At 42.5% G+C, this 23,388-nt stretch overlaps 1 pseudogene across 1 annotated transcript; it reads right to left on the bottom strand.

Moving 5' to 3' along the window:
• Positions 1 to 3,886: 3,886 nt before the first annotated feature.
• On the bottom strand, positions 3,887 to 5,525 carry LOC308652790 (melanoma inhibitory activity protein 2-like; annotated as a pseudogene). The gene is made up of 2 exons: positions 4,220 to 5,525; positions 3,887 to 3,900 (listed from the first exon to the last, which is right to left on the bottom strand). The product of its transcript is annotated as a melanoma inhibitory activity protein 2-like (transcript).
• Positions 5,526 to 23,388: the final 17,863 nt, after the last annotated feature.

Raw genomic sequence — 23,388 nt, forward strand, 5'->3', positions numbered from 1 at the left:
ATTTGAATTATTTCATAATTTACAAAAGACATTGTTAATGAGGAAGTACCCATGTTTTATTAGACACATCCGTACACATACTGACCTTCCTGAACCTTTGGTTGCAGGTAATGATAAAATTGATAAATTAGTAGCTTTTTGTCAACAGATGTCTTCATATGACTGTGCCCTAGCTTCCCATTCCTTGCATCATCAAAATGCTTCTAGCTTACGTAAAAAATTTAGTATTACCAGAGAACAGGCTCGTCAGATTGTAAGCCAATGTCCTAAATGTGTTATTCACACTCCATCTCTGCCATCAGGGGTAAATCCCCGTGGATTAAAACCAAATCAGATATGGCAAATGGATGTAACTCATATTCCTCAATTTGGTAAGCAATGTTATGTGCATGTCATAGTGGACACTTATTCTAGATTTATTTTTGCCACAGCACGTACTAAGGAAAATACTCAACATGTAATTTCTCATTGCTTAGCAGCCTTTTCCGTTTTAGGGTGTCCTATGCAGATTAAAACAGATAATGCTCCAGCTTATGTAAGCTCTGCTTTTCAACAATTTTGCCAAGAGTTTGAAATTAATCATAAAACAGGAATTCCTTATAACCCCCAAGGTCAAGCCATTGTAGAACGAGCTCATTTATCTATTAAGCTTCAATTACAAAAATTAAAAAGGGGGGATAAGATTATGACTCCCCAAAATAGCCTTAATCATGCCTTGTTTGTTTTAAATTTTTTAAACTGTGACGCAGAAGGTCACACTGCTGCTGAGAGGCAAATGTCTCCCTCAGTGACAGGCCCATTAGGCAGAGTTTTGTGGAAAGATTTACAGACTGGTCAATGGAAGGGCCCAGATCCGGTAATATCATGGGGCCGAGGGCATGCTTGTATTTTTCCAGAAGGTGCTTTTCGTCCTATCTGGGTGCCTGAACGTGCTATCAGACACGGAGGAAATAGAACCCAGACTCAAGCGACTGAGGATCGACCCGGAGGAGCCACAACCCAGAAGGAGGAGATATCGAAAAAGGATGAAGAAAAACCAGATTGAACCAGCCGAGAAGCTGATTTCGTGGAAAGATGTGAAGAAATTGACAACCCAGGCTTCCCAAATACTTCGATGCCTAGGAAAGAACAGGACCCCAGTCTTGATGGTAGCAACAGTAATTGCCCTACTGGGCTGTCAGGTAAAAGGGAATCAAGTAGACACTTATTGGACATATTTCCCAGATCCACCCCTGGTACACCCAGCTGTGTGGACTGGAGAATCTATTCCAGTATTTACTAATGACTCATTCATGATGGGAGGATTTACAGATACTCATATTACTCCCAGTCATGTGACTAGATTTAATTATTCTGGCTACAGTGCCCAATTGCCTTTATGTTGGTCACATGATAAACATGCTGGCTGTCTGAAAGTATCATTTGAAGAAAAGACAGCGATTGGTAAACCTAGACTGACAAATAATTCTATTTATGGAGACTTAAAACCTAATACTAAATCAGTAATTAAGATGGGACTTTCCCATAACAAGCCAGTCATTTCTACAAAACCTCCACCGGTACCCCACTGTCCAAATAGTTCTATAATTGAAATTGGCACCTTTCCTAAATGGATAGATTGTGTAAATACCTTTCCTGTACAACATAAGGTGTCTAAAGCTAGTGGGTATATTTTAGACTGGTCTCCAAAAATTGATAAGAGACAATTACGAAGAAATTCTGCTATGACACCTGCAGGATTTGTTAGTAATATTTTGACCTATAGTGAAGGAGGTATTCAAAAAGATATTTGGCATTTAATTGCTGCCTCAGAATATTTACATTTTACAGATAAACCTTTACCAAAATTTGTTGGCAAGAACTGTAAAGAGGGATCTTGCTATGGCCTAAGAGCCTGTGTCCAATCTCCTTATGTTTTAATTGTTGAAAATGTAAAAGTTAAATGGATAGATGACAGATATATTGTTACTTGTAATAAGTGCAACCTAACCAATTGTATTTCTAGGTATAATGGAGGAAAAGGAGTACTGATACTTCATCAGCCCTCTTTTGTTTTATTACCTGCTAATATTTCAGAGCCATGGTATGCTGATGCTGGTTTACAAGTCCTGCAGCAAATTCATGCCCAGCTAACAAGACCTAAACGTGCTATTGGAGTCATAATTGTTGGTGTCTTAGCACTGGTCTCTTTTATTGCCTCAACTGTCTCTACATCTCTGACATTGTCTCAGAATATTCAGCATGCAAAATTTCTTAATAATTTAGCTCAAAATACTTCCAAGGCTCTGCGTAATCAAGTAAATATTGATGAAAGGATTGAGACTAAATTAAACGCCTTAGAGGCGACTGTTATAAACATTGGTAATGAACTTTCAGCCTTAAAATTTAAGGAAAGGCTTAAATGCCATGCTAATTATAAGTATGTATGTGTTACAGCTGCCAAGTACAATGCTTCTCTCTGGGATTGGGAGAAGGTTAAAAACCATTTATTAGGTATTTGGCAAAATAGTAATAATAGCTTGGATATTCTGGAACTTCATCATCATATCCAAGACATTCAAAATAATAGAGCTGATTTTTCAGATCCTTCTTCTTTGGCTAACCAAATATTGAAGGAGTTAAATGGATTCAACCCTGGAAATATTCTTAAACACTCCGCTTGGTACCTTATTGGATTATTCTCTTTGCTGTTAATTCTCTTTTGTATTGTAACTATAGGATGGCGAGTCTTCCAATCAAGAATCCAAGGACTCCAGAGAGTGAACCGCCGCCTCATTGTTAAGAATAGAAAGGGGGAATATGTGGAGAGCCATTCTGACACGTGATTGGGTGACTCCCGTTAAGGGCCTGAGGCACTCTGGCTGTGTCGGAGTTATCCCGACCCTTTCCTGATGAGAGAGCCCATCCGTGTGGGGGTGTGCATGACCACTGACCCTGGAGACCCAATCACTGACCCTGACCTTGGAGTACAGCCCCCCCTCAACCTTCATTGGATGGAATTCTCCCCTGAATCTCTTGTTTCCCCCAAATAAAAGGCTGATCCCCGGCGTGTTCGCTCTCTCTCTCTCCTGCTAGCCCAGAGTAATCCTCGCTGCCCTGCTGGGCGGCTGGAGGCGGGGAAACAGGGAGGCGAGCTGTCTCGGACCTAGCAATGTAAAATAAGGTACTGTCTGTGTGTTTTATTTTGATCTCTTCTAACTAACTTAATGCCAGAACCTCATTAATGAAACCACTGCGCAGGCCGCGTGGTAGAAGTTTGTTCTTCTCCAATTAAATCAGGTTGTAAAAATGTTACTGAAGGGGCCCACACCGTATTGTACATGAATTTATATACTGAAGGGACACCATTTTCCTGTAAGCCAAATGTTAAGACCTGTGTGAATTTTTAGATGTGTGACCATTGTATGTCCCAGAACTTATTTGATATCCCTCATGTTTTCAGGCCAAGAATGACTTAGGATTGTTTGACAGAGTAGGGAGAAACTGTGGGATATGGTTAAGTATTCTAACTTAAAGGCCTAGTGAAGTTAGTCACCTGGGTTTGAATTTCCACTTTATTTCCAACCTTTGTTAGCCTCTTTGTACCTTCATATTCTCATGTATAAAATAGGAATAGTAAAAATATCTCTCTCATAGGACTGCTAGGGAGGGATTAAATAAGCTTGTCCCACTCCCTGCATCCCCACCTACCAGGAGCTGGGTCAACTGTGGAGCATCTCTTAGAAAGGAGTAGAATAAAGAGATTAAGAACTCATCTTTATTTGATGTTCTTGTCTAACATGTACTGGTATTTCCTGGTGTACAAAATTGATTAAAACAGTCCTGTTTTCTGCTTTATACATTGTTAATATTCATGTGATTTTAGACAACTCATTTACCTTTGCGCTTAATCTTCCTCATCTTTAAAATGGGAGTCATGCTTCATCACCAACCATTTTGTATGTATTGTTTCCTTTGCATGATTGTCTTTGTCTTTCCCTAAAAAACAATTAATTACAGTTTAATTGTGGATGTCCATCCAAATTACAGGATAATAAAAGTAATTGAGTAATTGTATTTTTTGGAGTAAACCGAAGGGCAAAATTTGACTTTACAGTAACATTTAATTCTCCTTCAAAATAAGAATCTACGACTCCAGGTATCACCATGATGGCCCCTTTTAAATTGTTACTTCCCCAAATTAAACCTATACTTTCTCTAGGGATTGGCCCCAAAATACCAGTAGGAATTTGTTGTGGTTCTGGATGTTCAGTAGCGGGCTCATTTGAAGATGGAATGAATCCTGAAGGGAACTCACTTCTACTTTCAGAATGCGGGGGGTGGGTGGAGGAAATCCAGCTCTTGGGGGAAGGTCTTGAGAAAAACACTTCCCTGCACAGACATCTGGCATTGGAAAAAATGGAGGGGGTGGTGGGCCTGGTGGAAAATAATCTTGAGGGTGCTCCATACCTGTTTCCTGGAGGAGGCAGAGGGAAAAATGGTCCTCTTCTCGTGAACTGACTCCTTGGGTCCACAGGAAACAATTCACCTCTGACTGGAGGGAAAGGTGCCAACAATGAGCCAGAGCCAGTTGCTTGGTTTTCAGCAGAGAGAGATGAATCAGGCACATTGGTATCACCAGGATCAAATTTGGTCTCCTTTCTACCGGATTGACTTTCTGAAGACATAGGCCAATCCTCTTTATCCAAAGAAGGCATATTAGAACTTCTGAGTTCTGCTGGTCGCGATGGTCTACCATAATTCGAGTAACATCCACCTTGCCAAGGAGGACCCAATGATGAGGGACCATTGGGGGAATTCTTTCTGCCCAATGCTGCCTTTGAAACACCAAGTGCACAGGGATCTTTCTCTACAAGTTCAAACTGAAGCTCCCTTTCAGTTAACTTTTGTCCATTGCGAGCCTTTTGTTTCATGAAATAATGGAGGTTTCTTTCAGCAATCCAAGCCGCCAATTCACTCTCATGTGCTTTTTTCTCAGAGTAAATAATCTTCCCCTGACAGGACTGAATGGTTCTCTCCAATTCTTCTTCAAGATATTTGGCTCGTTTTCTGTAGGTCTCCAGCTCTTTCTTCATATGGCCCATCTCTTCTTTGACCTTGGAAAGTTTCTTCTCTTGCTCCACCCGGTAGTTTTCCTCTACTCTGCGTTTCCCATAGAGTTTCATCCTATTTTCTTGATAGTGTTCCATTATGACTTTACATTTCTGCTGAAGGTTCTCCTTCTCACCTTCAAGCCGTGTAGTCTCTGACAGCAAGGTTGCCTGTTCAGTCTTCAGACTTCTAATCTGTTCTCTAAGGTCTTCCTTTGTTTTCTCTACTTCAGATAAGAAAGCACAAGTTTGATATCTTTGTCCTTCTAAGTTTTCTAAGGAGGCCTTTAGCTTAGCACCATCAATCAGTTTCTTTAAAGCTCCTTTTGGCTCATCATCCAAGTGAGCACCAATTCTTGATTCACTCTTCATTCCCCATTCCAAGTTGCCAACATCTGTTTGGGCTCCCGCGCTTGGAGAAGACCTATCTTTCATCTTCAGCAAGCCTTCAGTCAGAGACTCCTCGTGATTTTCTTTATCACTTTGAACTTTTCCTGCATGGACTTGAGAGTCTTCCAATGTGGTGCTCTCTTTACATTGGACACATCCTTGTTCCCTCCATGCTTCAGCTTCTCCTTTTATGATTGGTTTCTGACATTGCTGAAGCTGGGAACTTACATCCAAAGCTTCTTTCATTGCCAGCTGAAGTCCTTCCTCACTCATTTGAAGCAGTCTCAGGTTTGTTTTACTTTCAGTTATTTGTGATCTGAGGGATCCTAATTCACCTTCGAGGGACTTTATCCTTCTTGATATATCTGCCATGATTTCATCCTGTTTACAATGTCTGGCCTTTTGCTCTTCTAGCTCTTTTTCCAGAAAGAGTCTTTCATCCCCATGGTTAGGTTTGGACCTATGCAGCTTTTCATAGGTTGCCTTTAAATTTGGGGCTTCTCTTGGACCCTTCTCAAAACTGCCACCCTTTAAAGTTGACTCTATGCCTTCATGCTCTTTTTGAATAAGGCTAACTTTTTCAAGTAGTTCACATTTTTCTTCAATTATTCTAGAAAGTTTTAGAGCCAGCTGTTTTTCTCTTCCCACATAAAGCCTGCTTTTAACACACTGAAAACTTCTTAACAAAAACAAGAGAAAAAGACAAAAACATCCAATAGCTCTACACATCACCAAATCCCAAGGAACGCCATAAGGATTAGGGCCTGGTTTCATGTCTTCAGACAATGCTGCCACAACCCTTCCTACTTCTTCCAGGACCACCCTCTAATATGGCTGTGGACACTCAGGTGTCTGCTCAGGAATTCCAACCTGCACCAGGCAATGGAGCAGTGCTGGCACGGACTCCCCCCGGCCCCCAGGGCTTGGATCCAGCCCTGGTTTCTTGTTGTGCACGTCAAAGAGGCCAGCTCACAAGGCCTTGAGGCAGCTCACCAGGCCTTGAAGGACTTGTGGTGTCTGTTTTCGTGTTATTTCATGTGGAGTGCCATTTTGCTGCACTGCCTTATGTGGGTGTTGGCTTAGTTCTTGGACAATGACTCAGTTCTTTGTGGTCGGCCAGTTCCGGAGCGAGCCAATATGATAATATACTGAGTGTTATAAGAACCAGTAAAAACTGGTAAGAACCAGTTGACCTGTACTTCCTGGCTCTGGGCGCCAGTGCTGAATTCCTTGCCTTATTGGCTGCTGCTGTGTTGCTATGCGCTTTTGTCCAATCACATGAGACTTAGGCCGTGGCTCTAGTATATTAGGGGTGGTCTTTTCGGGCTCAGGGTCCTTTCTCTCATCGAACCATAATGGAAGCTCCCAATAAAGCGTGCTAGAGAAGAATCCTGTTAGTTGTCGTCATTCCTGCCGGCGGGTAGACGCGACAAGTGGTGCCGAAATCCCGGGAATTGTCATCTGTCGGCTACGAGGGGACCCCCGATATTTTGCGGGAGGATTCAGAACTTTACTCGCGGAGCGGTGGCGCCAGTAAGTAATCCCCTGATCCGGTGGCTCTGGCTTAGTATAGTGCTCTATCATGGGTCAATATCAGTCTGTTTTCCTGAAACCACTAAAAAGGGGACAGGAGATTTTGATGGAGCATCAGGATACTGGGTCAGAGTCAGAGGAATCTAAGCAAGAAAGACATGAAACAAAACAAAAAGGGGGATCTAATGCTAAGTTAAGTGAAAGTGCACTCAAAGAACAAAAGGACGTGACTCCAGCGTTAGGAGCACGCCCGAAACTTTATCCAGATTTATCTGTCTTCCGTAAATTAAAGATAGTTGATTCAGATGAGTCTGAATCGGAAGGCGAGTCAGAAGGCTTTACCCCAGAAGAAGAACAAAGCTTAGAGAAAATGGCGGCTGAATATGAGCATGGCCGCTATGACACGGCAATGGCCGCTGCCCTTCTTCCTCCGAAGCCTCCAGCGTATCCTGTAGCTAAACAACTGTTGCCACGTAATGGGTCTCCACCCACCCCTCCAGGCGGAGCTTGTGGCTTCATAAAACGCAGTACTTGGAGGAAGCTGGAAGAGGAGGGTGCATATCCTGTTGGTGCATATCCTGTTTTTGAGGATGCACAGGGACAGAGATATTTTGAGCCCATTCCTTATAAATTAGTTAAAGACATAGCTGAATCTGTCAGGACTAATGGTGTCACAGCATCTTTTACAATTGCATTGCTTGAACGCTTACATCTTAATGCTATGGCACCAATGGATTGGTATCATTTAGCAAAGGCTTGTCTCTCCATGGGACAATATCTTGATTTTAAATAATTATACTTGGATGCCGCTATACAACAGGCTCATGCGAATGCAGCTGATGGTCAACAAGCCTGGGATGTGGAGATGCTGACCGGGACAGGTCAGTGGGCCGAAAATCAAAATGTTTATCCATTAGTAGTATATCAACAGATTAATACCTTGGCCTTACGTGCCTGGAAGGCCCTCCCTAATAGAGGTGAAACAACGGGGAATCTTACAAAAATTATACAAGGCCCCGCTGAGCCGCTTTCAGATTTTGTTGCTCGTATGCTTGAGGCAGCCTCCAAGATTTTTGGGGACATAGACCAGACAACGCCATTAGTACAACAATTGGTGTATGAACAGTGTACCTCGGAATGTAGAAAGATTTAACACCAATAAAAGGGAAGGGGTTGAATGCCTGGATGACAGCCTGCCGAGAGATTGGAGGTCCTTTGACAAATGCAGGGTTGGCTGCGACAGTGGTTGCGGCAACCAAGGGGAGCCGAGGTTCTTCTTCTTCTTGTTTCAATTATTTGAGAGCGGTAAACGCTCAAATGCAGTTGATGGGTTCTATTCAAAGGGGCCTGCCTTTGTTATCTAGCCTGCCAAGGGAATGGCCTATAATTATAATTGATATCAAAGACTGTTTCTTCTCTATTCCTTTATGCAAACAAGATTGTCAAAGATTTGCATTTACTTTGCCTAACATTAACCATGAAAAGCCTGATGAAAGGTATCAATGGAAGGTTTTACCTCAGGGCATGGCAAATAGTCCCACTATGTGTCAACTTTTTGTGGGAGCTGCCATACAACCTATTAGAGACAAATTTCCTAAGCTAAAAATATGTCATTATATGGATGATATTTTGCTTGCAGCACCTAATGATGCTCTATTAGAGGAAGCTTTTGCCTCTATGATTAAATATTTGGAAGGAGCTGGCCTTCATGTAGCACCCGATAAAATCCAGCAAGGTGCTGTTGGACATTTTCTAGGAGCTACAATAGACTCCAAGGTTATTAGACCTCAAAAGATCACTATACGTACTGATCACCTGCAAACTCTTAATGATTTTCAAAAATTGCTTGGAGATATAAATTGGATAAGACCTTATTTAAAAATATCTACACATGAATTACAACCTCTTTTTGCCTTGTTAGAAGGTGATTCACAGCTTTCCTCTCCGCGAGAGCTGACGCCTAAGGCTCGAAAGGCTCTACACCTTGTTGAGCAAGCTCTTCGCTCTACATAATTACTCCGAGCAGTGCCCAACCAGCACATTCAACTATTAGTTTTGCCATCAAAGAATGCTCCTACTGGAGTTTTGTGGCAGGATGGGCCACTGCTCTGGATTCATCATTCTTCTACTGCTCATAAGACTATAGCTCATTATCCAACCATGGTGGCTAGTATTGCTTTACAAGGAATCAAATTGTGTGTTACTCCTTTACGTTATAATATGACTGCTTCTGTGGAACAAAGTAACAGATTGTCTAGATTTTTACAGGGAAACTGGACTCAGGAAGGAGAACGACTCACTCAAGAATTGCTGTCTCAGATTGCTAACTTGAATGGAACACGTGTGGAGCCCCTTTCTGTTGCAGACTTTGCCTCTTGGGCTTCTTCTATATTTTCCTACTTTAAAGAGTGGGTAGGAGTTGGGTTATTCGGTATTATGCTTCTTTTTGGCCTTGTCTTATGCCTTTGGATGATGTGTCGTATGCGGCGCACGCAGCAAAGTGATAGGGTCAAGGTGGTTCAGGCACTCGCTGCATTGGAAGCTGGGGCCTCCCCACAAATTTGGCTCGCCAGCTTGGCAAAATCCTAAAACCCCTGTTTTGATGTGGATGGCCTTTGCACACCAAGTGACCTTGTTGTCATTGCACCTTGGAAGGCTTCCATGTCTTAGGAAGACAGCCTTTGCACTCTGAAGGGTAAATGTAGCCCATTGCACTCAGAAAGGTGACTTCCTCGTTTGGCCTTTGAATGCCACCCTTGATCGGAGGGGTCATCATGAGGACACTTCCTAGATCGGGTGAATTTTAAATGGTTCAAACAAAGTAAAAAAGGGGGAACTGTGGAGAGCCATTTTGCTGCGCTGCCTTATGTGGGTGTTGGCTTAGTTCTTGGACAATGACTCAGTTCTTTGTGGTCGGCCAGTTCCGGAGCGAGCCGATATGATAATGTACTGAGTGTTCTAAGAACCAGTAAAAACTGGTAAGAACCAGTTGACCTGTACTTCCTGGCTCTGGGCGCCAGTGCTGAATTCCTTGCCTTATTGGCTGCTGCTGTGTTGCTATGCGCTTTTGTCCAATCACATGAGACTTAGGCCGCGGCTCTAGTATATTAGGGGTGGTCTTTTCGGGCTCAGGGTCCTTTCTCTCATCGAACCATAATGGAAGCTCCCAATAAAGCATGCTAGAGAAGAATCCTGTTTGTTGTCGTCATTCCTGCCGGCGGGTAGACGCGACAATTTCAGCCTGTAATGGTCATGTGGGGACACCCTGACCTGCTTGGGTCTGATAAGGTTCCTGGTTGAGGGCTCATTATGAGTCGACATGAACTACCTGCTCCCCTCTGTCCTTGCTCCCGCCTACCAGTAACTTTCCATTCAGTCTGGAAGAAATATATAAGTATGAGCTGAGATAATAAAGCCACTCTCCCCTGGATGAAGAACCTTGGTGTCCTGTGAACTCTTTTAATCCCGACGTCTCCCGCCGGACTCGGTCCATTTCGCCGAACGCGCGCGGCAGGTGGAGGTTCCATCGAGACCAGAAAGCGGAGGTAAGCGGACGGGACTCACCTTCCATAAGAGAAGGGGGAGAATTGGAGACCTTCCATAAGAGAAGGGGAAAAGAGACCTTCCATAAGAGAAGGGGAAAAGGGGTGCGCACCATGGGTAACTCAGCAGCTAAAGTTCGTCTGGCCAACGAACTCAGAGAGCTGTTGAACACACAAGGAACAGGAATAAAAACAAAAACTGCAACAGAATTCGTTGAAGTTATTGCCCAGGCATGTCCTTGGTTTCTGACAGGGGGATTTCTTAATAACAATGATTGGGATCAGGTCAGATGTGATTTACAAAGATTGTTGAGGGATCAAGGTCCAGAAAGTATTCCAATTGCCACTTTCTCTTTATGGAGATTGGTAAAGGATGCTCTTTTAACTGATAAAGTGAAGATTAAAGAACAGCTTGCTGAATGCGAACAGGCCCTTAATCAGGTCCAGGAAGAGCAAATGGCAGAGTCCTTATCCCTTTCCCATTATTCTTTCACATCTCCTTCTTCATTCTTAGATCCACCCTAGCTGCTCTCAACTCCGCCTTCTCATCTTCCCCCTCCCTAATAGGCCCACAGAAAAGTCTTAACTGACCTTCTCCAGAATATTCACCATGGCTTATTTTAGGACTTTCAACAAAAGAATCTCTACAAAAAAGTTCAATGTAGATAAATTTCCTATTTTCATGTTGCCCTGTTTTATTTGGCTACTGTCTGAAAAAATCAACACTCCAGGCGCTGGACACTCCCTTACTAGTTTTTCACAAAAATATGTAAACAAGGCCTCTGGCCTTGAGCTGGGCTTCACAGTGCTGAGTACATTTCTAAGATAAGGGAGTTACTAACTGGGCTCCATGGTAACAGCTGGCAGGAGGAAGAACTGGAAAGGGAGATAGAGGAACTGGAGGGTCGGATGAAGAAGTCAAGATTTAAAGCACCTATGCCCCAATCCCTGTTGCGCTCCTTCCTTATAACCCCGATTGGGACGAGGACAACCCCAAAAAGCGGGGAAAAGGGGGGGGGAATGTTCAGTGGCAGCCTAAGATAGCCCAAACTTTTCCAGTAATTGAAAACCTGGATGCCTATGGACAGCCGGCCAGAGTGTGTTTCTTTAGCCTTTAAGGATATTAAACAACTAAAGGAGGCAGTTACTAATTACAGACCCCATGCCCCCTTTACATTGACTCTCTTTGAGTTTTTCTCTGCCAATCAGCTGACACCTAGGGACTGGCAACAGCTTTGCAGGGCTGTGTTGTCCGGAGGGGATTTTTTGTTGTGGAAAAGTGGAAATCAAGAGAGGTGTTGCGAGCTAGTCCGAGTCAATCAGGACACCGGCTTCCCACAGTGTAACCTTGAAATTTTAACAGGCTCAGGACAATATGCTATCATAAATCAGCAAATTAATTATGATCCTGGGGTCTATGCTCAGATAGCTACAACAGCTGTTCAGGCTTGGAAGGCTCTACCTATTTCAAATTCTGAAACAAAAATTTCAAAAATTGCTCAAGGACCCTCTGAGCCTTATTCTGACTTCATAGCCCGATTGATGCAGATAGCAGGAAAAATATTCCCTAACTTGGAACAAGCCATGCCAGTCATTAAGCAATTGGCTCTTGAAAATGCAAATTCCTATTGCCAAAATGCCATTAAATCTACCAGAGCAAAGAGTGTTGATGACATGATTCGAGCTTGTAAGGATATTGATGGAGTTCATATTACCAGACAGGTTTTGGCTGCTGCCCTCAAAACGGGATTGTCAGGGTTTAATGGTAAAGGGGCCTGACCCAAAGGCTGCTTCCGATATGGGAAAGAGGGACATATTAAATGAAATTGTCCCGAAGGGGGATAGACGGGATCGGGAAGGCATGCCTGGCCCCTGGCCCTGATGTGGCAAGGGGAATCATTGGAGCAGCGAGTGTCGTTCCAAGTTTGATGCTCAGGGACGCCCACTGCAGCCGGGAAACGGGAACGGGGGCCCGCCCCGGCCCGGAAGCCAGAGTGTACGGGGTGGTCCAGAGACAGAACAAGCTGCTACCGCAGTAAGATCTTGGCCAGGCGGGGAAAAATGCAGACAAAAATCAAACAAAATGCAATCAGCTAGGAAAACTTGGGGAACTTTTGCCCCGAAAATGGGCAGCGGACTCTATGTTGTTTGCATCACCATGGTAACCATGGGCTTCCTGGTCCCACCTCCCACACTTTTGCGGGCTTCCGATTGGTTCTTCCACAGTCACTCAGACAGGACTTCTAGTCCCGCCTTCCAGCCACTAACCTGTATTGCTGTGTTTCAGATTTCTACCAGAGCTGCTCAGAGCCTGTATTTTTAAAAAAATGCCTACCTGTAAGTGCTAACGAAAGATATCTTTTTCAGACAAAATTTAATTCTACAGGTTTCTATGTTACAGTCCTAAATTTAAGCTAGTTCTAAATTAAATAACTTGACTTTTCTCTATAGTTGTGTTACTAAATAATGTTCTATTGATGAGAGATATCAAATATGCTTCTTTATATTTTACTTTTAATTTTGGAGGTTATGAGGATGCATTTGCTCGCCACAGGAACAAGCCGGCAAAGTTCCTGTGATGACCAAAAAATCCTTATTCTCATTGCTAACTATAAAAATAAAAATGTATACTCAAGGATCTTATTTCAGTACATCAAGTGACGTCACATAAAAGAGTGCACTCCTAGTTAAAAATAAATTAAAATGGATCCAAATATTTTAAGACCACGTGGTTACATAAAGTTAATACAATTATAAGTTAAGTTCTTATTCTTAATATATATTTTTTAGATATTTAAATAACCTATATTTGTTAATCTATAAATTAATTAGCACATGCCTAATTGATTAGTTAATATATATTTGCCTAATTGTTTTTCTTCAACATGAAACCCATAATTTATGTTTTATATTTACATTTATCAGATACTCTGCCTTTTCAGTTACAGATATTTGAGATAAATGTGTTTACTATAAATTTGCTTTTAAGTGAAAATACAATCAAGTAGTTTCTAATTCTCAAAGTTACTGTTTAAACTCATAAGATGATAAATTATTATAATTATTTCTACAAAATATCTAAGGGTTTTAACCATACTTTCATTGATATTTCTTATCAAAGTATAATAATTTGTTTATAGATCCTAAGGTTTTCAGAAATTATTCCAAAGTGTATTTTTTTTTAAGAAAAAGATGCTTCAACAAAGAAAAAGTACACACGGATCCTAAAAGGAAGAAAGAAATCATCTCTGGATAAAACAAGGTCTTTATATTCATTTTCCTAAAAAAAAAAAAAAAAAAAAAAAGTTTTTATATTGGTATCTAAACAGGTGATATAAAAGGTTAGAACAATTAAAAAAAGGGAGATTTTCATATACTAAACTGACTATAATTAATTTAAGGGTATTTCAGTTTATTTTCCTAATTTAACTATACTAATGTGAGCTAAAATTTTGTCCATATTTTGACATGACAAACACCTATTAAGATGTAAGTTTATTTCTTTAAAGAAAGAGCCTTATTGCCTAATAATTCTTACTGTTTAAGATAAAGATTAATTTTGGTAAATAAATTCACATTGTTGATTAAACATTAAGTATATTGAACTACTAACTTAAACCCCTGTATGACCTTTTGAGAGGAGGCCCCTCACCCACCTCCCTGCGAAAACCTACTCCAAAAGCCTTGAAGGCACTCAGGTTAATAGAAACAGCCTTACAAGAGATGCAGGTTACCCAGATAGATTATTCTATACCCCTATCATTTATAATCCTGCCATCAAAATTAACTCCTACTGGAGTGTTTTGGCAAAGAGGTCCCATCTATTGGGTCCATTTACCCGCTTCTAACTCTCGGGTGATAACTCCCTTTTATGAACTAGTGATAAATCTGATCTAGAAAGCCAAATATTTGGGTGGTGCACTGTTTGGAAAGACTTTTGACATTCTCATTCAACCTTATACCCAAGATATGATTTTAAATTTACAACAAGAACATGATCTTTGGTGTCTCTTCCTTTGTAATTTCAAAGGTCAAATTGATAATCACTTTCCCCGACATAAACTTCTAGAAGGCCTTAAAAAATGTCCTATTATTTTTCCTAAAATTATTAAAGGGGAACCTATCCCGGGAGCTCAGACTGTTTATACAGACGGAGCAAAAGGGGGGTTTGCTGTTGTTTTTGATGGATCTCAAGTAATTCGACACCCTGTACCTAAACTGTCTGCCCAAAGATCAGAAGTTGAGGCTCTAATTATGGCCCTTAAACTATACAATTCCATCCCACTTAATGTGTATACTGATAGTCTCTATGTTGCCAATTTAGCCTTAGTTATTGAAACAGCCCCTTATATTGGCAGACAATCTACCATCATGGAACAATTACAAACAGTTCAGCTCCTTGTTTGGGCTAGACGAGATCCTTTATTCATTGGACGTATCCGAGGACACTCGGAGCTTCCTGGCCCTCTGGCGGAGGGTAATGCTAAAGCAGATACCGCCACTCACAATATGGGCCTAATATACACCATAACCAAGTATGATGAGGCCTCACAACTCCATGCTAAATTCCATCTAAATGCACAATCTTTACGCTTCCGCACAGGATGCTCGCGTGATCAAGCTTTACAAATTGTTTCCCTATGCCCAGTATGTGCTCCATTTCTTCATTTTCCCAGTTTAGGTGTTAACCCTAGAGGCTTACACCCCAATGATATCTGACAAACTGATGTTACCCATTTCCCTAGTTTTGGTAAGCTGTCTTTTGTACATGTTTCTATTGATACATACTCTGGCTATATCTTTGCTACATTACACACTGGGGAAAAGGCCAAAGATGTTATTGGACATCTCTTAAAAGCTTTCTCTTGCATGGGCAGTCCATGTTGTCTCAAAACAGACAATGGACCCGCATATACAAGCCAAGCAGTTCAACAATTCTGTGCCCAGTGGGAGATTAAACACAAAACTGGAATTCCATATAACCCCCAGGGACAAGCGATTGTAGAACGGGCCCATCAACATTTAAAAACCTATTTACAAAAAACAAAAGAGGGGGAAATATATAGATGCTGCCAGGGACCACAAGCGCTATTATCCACAACCTTGTTCACTTTGAATTTTTTGCTCACTGATGCGAGGGGACGTACGGCCGCACAGCGCCATTTCTCCCCTCCAACTGTACAAAATGCTCAAGTACGGTGGAAAGATTTATCCACCGGAAGGTGGCAGCCTTTGGCTCCACTCTTAGCGAGAGTGAGAGGAGCCGTATGTGTTTTCCCTCCAGGAGCAGAAAAGCCCATTTGGGTCCCGGAACGCTGCAGAAGACCAGTGAACGACAAACATGAGGCTACAGATGAAGACCCCCAGACACTTGAGCCTGCCGTTGCCACCGATCTTCCGAACCGTGAGATGGACTCTGCTGGTGATGTTCCCTCTGGGTGAGTTAGTTCATGGGGGCCTTGGTCCCCCGGCCGGCACAAATCTTCTAACATACCTCTATGGAACTCCCTGTGAATGCAAAGGGGGAACAATGACGCAGGCCCCAGGCTTTTACACCGCCACTTCTGATTGTACCAATAGGGTGGCTTACCTCAGTACAAGTTTCCAGACCACGGGTGCTACCCACCCCAATTGGGTTTGTATCAATAAGCCAAAAATTAAAGCTCCAAACCCGGACGGCACTCCACAATGCTCTTCAACTTGCAACTTTACGTCAACAATTCATTCCTTATGCTATACGGAGGCCTCCCCTTGTATTAAAAATGGGAAAACATATTTTGAGGCTACGCTGACTGCCGTCAAAGGGGAGGGTCCACCAAATAGTGCTTATTTTTCTCAACCTATGTTTGGAGGGGGAGACATATCTGGCTACATGAAGCTGGCTGGTTGTTATGGTATTGTTGGCAAGCCCTCCTGCTGGTCTAGCACGGCCCCTGTAGGGATCTCTGATGGAGGGGGACCCACAGATGCCATTAAACACATTGAGGTAATTAGGCGACTGGAACCAGAGATCCCCAAACTTATGTATCACCCCCTGGCACTACCTAAATCCCAACTCCCTGATCTAGACGCTAACACCCTAGGTATTTTAGAGACCACCTTTTCCCTGCTTAATGACTCCAATCCCACTCTTGCCGGAGATTGCTGGCTTTGTATGACCACAGGTGTAATGATGCCACTGGCCATTCCTGTTAATAATACCATTCAAGAGGGCACAGCGTGCGGTCCTGGGTTACCCTTTAGGGTGCAAATTGTGGAGGGCTTTATAATGTGCCTTATAGGATCTTTTCAAAACACTTCTAATGATGTTGATGTAGGGTTCCTGAATGTAAGGAACTGCTCGGTGGTCACAAAGTATTCCTCACCAACCCCACCTCTTTGTCCTCCCAATGGTACTGTCTTTGTCTGTGGCGGAAACCTTGCCTTTTCCAGGCTCCCGGCCAACTGGATGGGCGGATGTGTCCTGGCACTTCTCCTCCCTGATGTAACAATCGTCTCAGGTGATGAGCCCCTGCCTATTCCCAGCCTGGACACTTTGATCAGAAGACATAAAAGGGCTGTTCAGTTTTTGCCGCTTCTTGTGGGCCTTGGAGTGACCGCTGCTGTGGGCACCGGTACAGCCGGATTAGGCACGGCTATACATTCGTACCGCCGCTTATCCCAACAACTCATAGACGATGTACAAACCCTATCAGGGACCATTAAGGACTTACAAGATCAAATAGACTCCTTAGCAGAGGTGGTCCTTCAAAACAGACGCGGCTTAGACTTGCTAACCGCTAATCAGGGTGGGATCTGTTTGGCCTTGGGGGAGAGATGTTGTTTCTATGCTAATAAGTCAGGCATAGTCCGTACAAAAATTAAGGAACTTCAAGATGACTTGGAGAAAAGAAAAAGGGAGTTACTTGAAAATCCCCTTTGGACGGGACTAAATGGATTTCTGCCTTATCTCCTTCCTTTGCTTGGACCCCTGTCGGGCCTTCTCCTTATAGTTGCTATAGGCCCCTGCCTTGTCAATAGAATAACACAATTTATTAAAGATCAAATTAACATTCTGACTTCTAAGCCAATACAGGTTCCTTATCAACGCCTACAAACCAAGGATGATTTTGCTGAAGTTTGTCTCCGACCGATTCGAAGATGATTTTTCTACAATGATCCCTGCTTCATGCCTTCCTCCCTTCACCCCCTTTCTTCCTTATTTTATTATTCCTCTCCTCTGACTCTATGCCCTGTTGAACCGGAACCAATTAAAGACCTAATAATGACTGGCTGAATAGATACCACTAAACGCCTTGGCAACAACGAGCTGATCTTGTAGTACCCAGAGACGGGCAACTTTCACGCTTGCACTGCAACCTAAGACAGGGGAAATGGGGCCTCCTCAGAGACGGGTAAGCACTGTAAGGGCAGTGAACGACCTAAGACAGGGGCTACTTGATTCTCTTTGACATGCAACAAACAAAAGAGGGGGAACTGCTGGCACGGACTCCCCCCGGCCCCCAGGGCTTGGATCCAGCCCTGGTTTCTTGTTGTGCACGTCAAAGAGGCCAGCTCACAAGACCTTGAGGCAGCTCACCAGGCCTTGAAGGACTTGTGGTGTCTGTTTTCGTGTTATTTCAGCCTGTAATGGTCATGTGGGGACGCCCTGACCTGCTTGGGTCTGATAAGGTTCCTGGTTGAGGGCTCATTATGAGTCGACATGAACTACCTGCTCCCCTCTGTCCTTGCTCCCGCCTACCAGTAACTTTCCATTCAGTCTGGAAGAAATATATAAGTATGAGCTGAGATAATAAAGCCACTCTCCCCTGGATGAAGAACCTTGGTGTCCTGTGAACTCTTTTAATCCCGACGTCTCCCGCCGGACTCGGTCCATTTCGCCGAACGCGTGCGGCAGAGCAGACCACTGAGAACCCCTGCAAGGGGGGTGGGGTTGTGATGTGGGGAGCCGGGGTGAAGGACTCCCAGGAGCCTTGTGGTGCTCAAGTGCCCATCAGGGGTGTCTTGGCCCCTTTCTTCCCTAGCCAGTGCATCCTGAAGTGCCAGGGGTTCAGGTCCCTTCCACTCCAGCCAGAGAGGAGTCCTCTCCATGCCACTCACCCCTGAGTTTGGTTTAGGCTAGGCCAAGATGGAGCTTCTTATGAAATTTCTATACAGTCATAATACCACTCAGTTTGATGTCATGCAAATTCTAAAGCTTTCTAAACTGTCTCAACAGATTTTAGGTCATATTCTTATATGTGTACTGCTTGCCCTTTTGTTTTAATGACCCATTCCTTTCCCTGCTTTTGTCCTCTCCCTTTTTTCTTCCTTCCTTCCTTCCTCCCTCCCTTCCTTCATTTTTTCCTTGTTTTCTTCCTTTCATCCTTCCTCCCTTCCTCCCTCCCTCCCTTCTTTTTTCTCCCTTCCCTCCCTTTTCTTTTCTTGCAGTATTGGGCTTTAAATTCCAAGGCCTTCTGCATGCTTGGCCAGCTCACTACCACTGAGCTACCTCCCCAGACCTGCTGACTCTTTCTAGGATGGTCATTTGAATTATTTCTAACAGAAAAAACTCTCATGATACACTACTTTCTTTCTTTCTTTTTTCTCTTTAATTTTTTAGCTGGGTTAATGACTTATGTTTCTTTTTTTTAGGTTTACCCTTAATATTGTTTTTATTAAGTTTTATTTTTATAGAGCAAGGAACCATAAAAATTAAACAACTGGTTAAATAAGAAATGTTATTTTAGATCATTGTACTGTCATTTTTTTTAACTTTATTTTTTAATTTTTTTTTAGTTATACTTGACAGCAGAATGTATTTTGACATATAATACATACATGGAATGTACATACATCATTCATATTGTCTATTCTATTCTGTTGCCCTTCCTGTCCTCCTTACTCCTCCCCTCTTCTCCCATCCTTTCTCTCTATCCAATCTAATGTGACACACTTTTTTTTTCTTTTTCTCATTACAACATCATATATGTATTCTGTATAACAATGAGCTTCTCCTTCCATTTTCCGTGCAACTCCCCTTCTCCCTCTTTTTCCCTCCCACCTTTCTTCCCTATTAGTGGTAGTCTTCTTCTCATGCTCTTATTCCCTATCCCATTTTGAGTTACCCCCCTTATATCAGAGAAGACATTCAGCATTTGTTTTTTAGGGATTGGCTCACTTCACTTAGCATAATCTGCTCTAATGCCATCCATTTGCCTGCAAATGCCATGATCGTGTTATTTTTTAGTGCTGAGTAATATTCCATTGTGTATCAATGCCACCTTTTTAATCCATTCATCTATTGAAGGGCATCTAGGTTGGTTCCACATTCTAGCTATTATGAATTGTGCTGCTATAAACATTGATGTGGCTGTGTCCCTGTAGTATGTTCTTTTTAGGTCTTTTTGCTATAGTCCGAGAAGGGGAATAGCTGGGTCAAATGGTGGTTCCATTCCCAGCTTTCTAAGTAATCTCCATGCTGCTTTCCAAATTGGCTGCACCAATTTGCAGTCCCACCAGCAATGTATGAGTGTATCTTTTCCCCCACAACCTCACCAGTACTTATTGTTGTTTGACTTCATAATGGCTGCCATTCTTATTGGAGTGAGATGGTATCTTAGAGTAGTTTCAATTTTAATGTCTCTGATTGCTAGAGATGGTGAGCCTTTTTTCATGTATTTGTTGATTGATTGTATATCCTATTCTGAGAAGTTTCTGTTCAAGTCCTTGGCCCATTTGTTGATTGGGTCATTTTTGTTGTTTAACTTTTTGGGTTCTTTATATACTATAGAGATTAGAGCTCTATCTGATGTTTGAGGGGTAAAAATTTGTTCCCAGGATGTAGGCTCCCTATTCACCTCAGATATTATTTCTCTTGCTGAGAACAAACTTTTTAGTTTGAATTCGTCCCATTTGTTGATTCTTGGTTTTAACTCTTGTGCTATAGGTGTTATTAAGAAATTTGGGGCCTGCCCCCATGTGATGAAGATTAGGGCCAACTTTATCTTCTTTTACATGCAGAGTCTCTGATTCCTAGCTCCTTGATCCATTTTCAGTTGACTTTTTTGCATGGTAAGAGAAAGGGATTCAATTTCATTTTGTTGCATATGGATTTCCAGTTCTCCCAGCACCATTTGTTGAAGATGCTATCCTTTCTCCATTGCATGGTTTTAGCACCTTTGTCTAATATAAGGTAGTTGTAACTTTGTGGATTTGTCTCTGTGTCCTCTATTTTGTACCATTGGTCTACCAGCTTGTTTTGGTGCCAGTACCATGCTGTTTTTGTTACTATTGCTCTATAGTATAGTTTAAAATCTGGAATCGCGATGCCACCAATTTCACTCTGCCGCTCGCCCGGGCCTAGGCCGCCGCTGGGCTCCGCCTCGCCGGGCTACGCAGGCGGTGGGGCTGTGGCATGGGCCGGGCGGCACCATGGCGGTGGCGGCGGTGGCGCCTGCTGCGGCGGCTTCTTCCGAGGCGCCGGCGTGGACTGCGACGGCAGAGCCGGAGGCAGGAGACGAGGACAGCCTGGAGGTCTGAGGTTTTCCTATTACAAGCTACTAAATCTTGCAATAAAGTTATCATCTTAAAACGTATTTATGTTTGTCCACTGGTTTCTTCAGGATAAATTATTATCAATGGAAAAGTCAAAGGCACACAACCCACCAACAACCCCTTTTAGATCCTTCTATTCATGTTGACACTTACTCTCCACACTGATTATTTCAATTCCTTTTTAGTTATGTATCATTCAAAAGTATTTGTCTTGTCCTCCTTCCTAGGGACTAGGACTATGATTATTATTAACAGAACACACAGTTCCTGTCCTCCTCGAGTGACTATCCAAGGGAGAGAGACCCCCACACCACACTACCGCCCATTCCTCACTATAACTAAGATGAGCCAAGGAAAAAAGTACAGTTTTTCTAAGAACACAGGAATTTTAGGAGCCCCTGATACACCCTACAGGGTCTGCAAGAGCTTCCACAAGGAGTGACAGCTCTGGGCAGGGATGAGGCTTTTAATACAAATCAGGGAAAACAGGGTCATGGGGAGCCTGCAGGAAATGCCGTGAGCGAAGGGGACAGTGCAGCCAACTATGGCACAGGAAATGCCAGTCAGGAAACAGATGCTAACAAAGCTGGCCTGCATGAGGGGCACAATCTGGATCTGTTCCAGGGCGTGTGTGTTAAACATCAGCAGCTACTGTTATTTAAACACTGGCTTAACATCTGCACCTCACATATCTGTTAGCCCATCAATAGAAAGCAAAATTCTCAAAAAACTCAACATTATTAATGTGGAAACTGAGTGCACTGAAAAGTACTTGAAGGTCTATCAGAGAAGCTGCATGCTGATCATTTTTAATATAAAAAACGCAAATGTTATTTAAAGTCTGACCCTGAAGAAAGACCTACTCTGATAATCTCTCAAAGACTGTCACCAGGCACATTTTTCTCTATTACAACTTAAATTTTCTTACAGATAATCTTCCAAAAATTCAAATCAGTGCACTAATTTTATTTTTTAATATTTTTTATTTGTTGATGTACCTTTATTTTTTATTTATTTGCATGTGGTGCTACAGATCGAACCCAGTGCCTCACACATGCTGGGCAAGTGCTCTGCCACTGAGCCACAACCCCAGCCCCGAGTGCACCAGTATTTTTTCAAAAATCAAAAGACAATTTCAAGTATTCCTTTTGCAGTGTTTTTATTTATCCATATATCATAAGTTGCAGAATATCTGAGTTATTAACTTGTCTATAAGAAAAAACTCTACAGAAAGTTTGTGTTACAAAAGTATGCCCCAAGTGGTCAGGTCCCCAGTGCAGAGTGCACTGCCTGCTGCCCCTGGCTGTAGTGGAGCACAGCCTCATGGTGGGAGCACAACAGGCTCCTCAGTGTGTCCCCACCAAGGCAAAGCCCTGCAGGGCACCATCTTTCATTCTGTACAAAACAGCCCTTCCATCCCCCAAGAACTTCCCGTTTTTCATGGGATTCTCTTTTTTTGAGATAAGAAAAAGCCACATTCCTAAGACACACTTAGTGAAAATCATCTCGATACAAGATGCAACGTTTCCCATTAAGGACCATCCTGGCTGAAGTCCACCTGGATGCTCCTGAACTGTTCACTGTTGACTGGCCTGTTCCAAAGCAGAATTCTTCAGCCACACAACACAAAAGACAGGTTAAGGCAGTCCTCACAAACACACTTCCAAATAGGTAGATCCGAACAATAAATATGACTTTCCACTCCATTATTTTTCCTAATAATTAAACTCTAAATTTAAAAAATATATAACGGAAGTTTCCACATGAATGGTGTGCGCAGCCCATTCTCATGCGTCACTGCTGCTTCTCATCTGCAAAACATGACACAATGGATCATCGAAAAGAGGAAGAAGAAACCCTGGAGCCTCATCTGGTTTACAAAAGAAAAGCTATAGCATTTTAAGACATGTGGTGTCCAATAGAGTAAGTTACACACTTTCCTGGGTAATTCTATAACTCTTCTTGATTATAAAAGTAACAGAGAATCAACATAGAAAATTTATTAAATATGGAAAAGCAGAAAAACAACCCTATAACCCTGCCATTCAAATGGCTTTATTTCTTCTGATATTTTCTCTACTAAGACACAGGTGAGTGGGTTTCAGACATACACACACAGACATACTTTTTCTTGAATAAAATCAATATATTGCATTTCACTTTTGTCTTACATTAAGTCCCTGTAACATTAAAAGTCCTCCTACATCATTTCTAATTTTTGACATGATAAAGACCATCATAGATTTTAAAATTCATATTTCTGATTTTTCCCCCAGTGGTGGAGACTGAACCCAGGG

Source organism: Spermophilus citellus (assembly GCF_964194105.1).
Source record: "Spermophilus citellus genome assembly, chromosome: 7".
NCBI classification, from domain to species: Eukaryota; Metazoa; Chordata; class Mammalia; order Rodentia; family Sciuridae; genus Spermophilus; species Spermophilus citellus.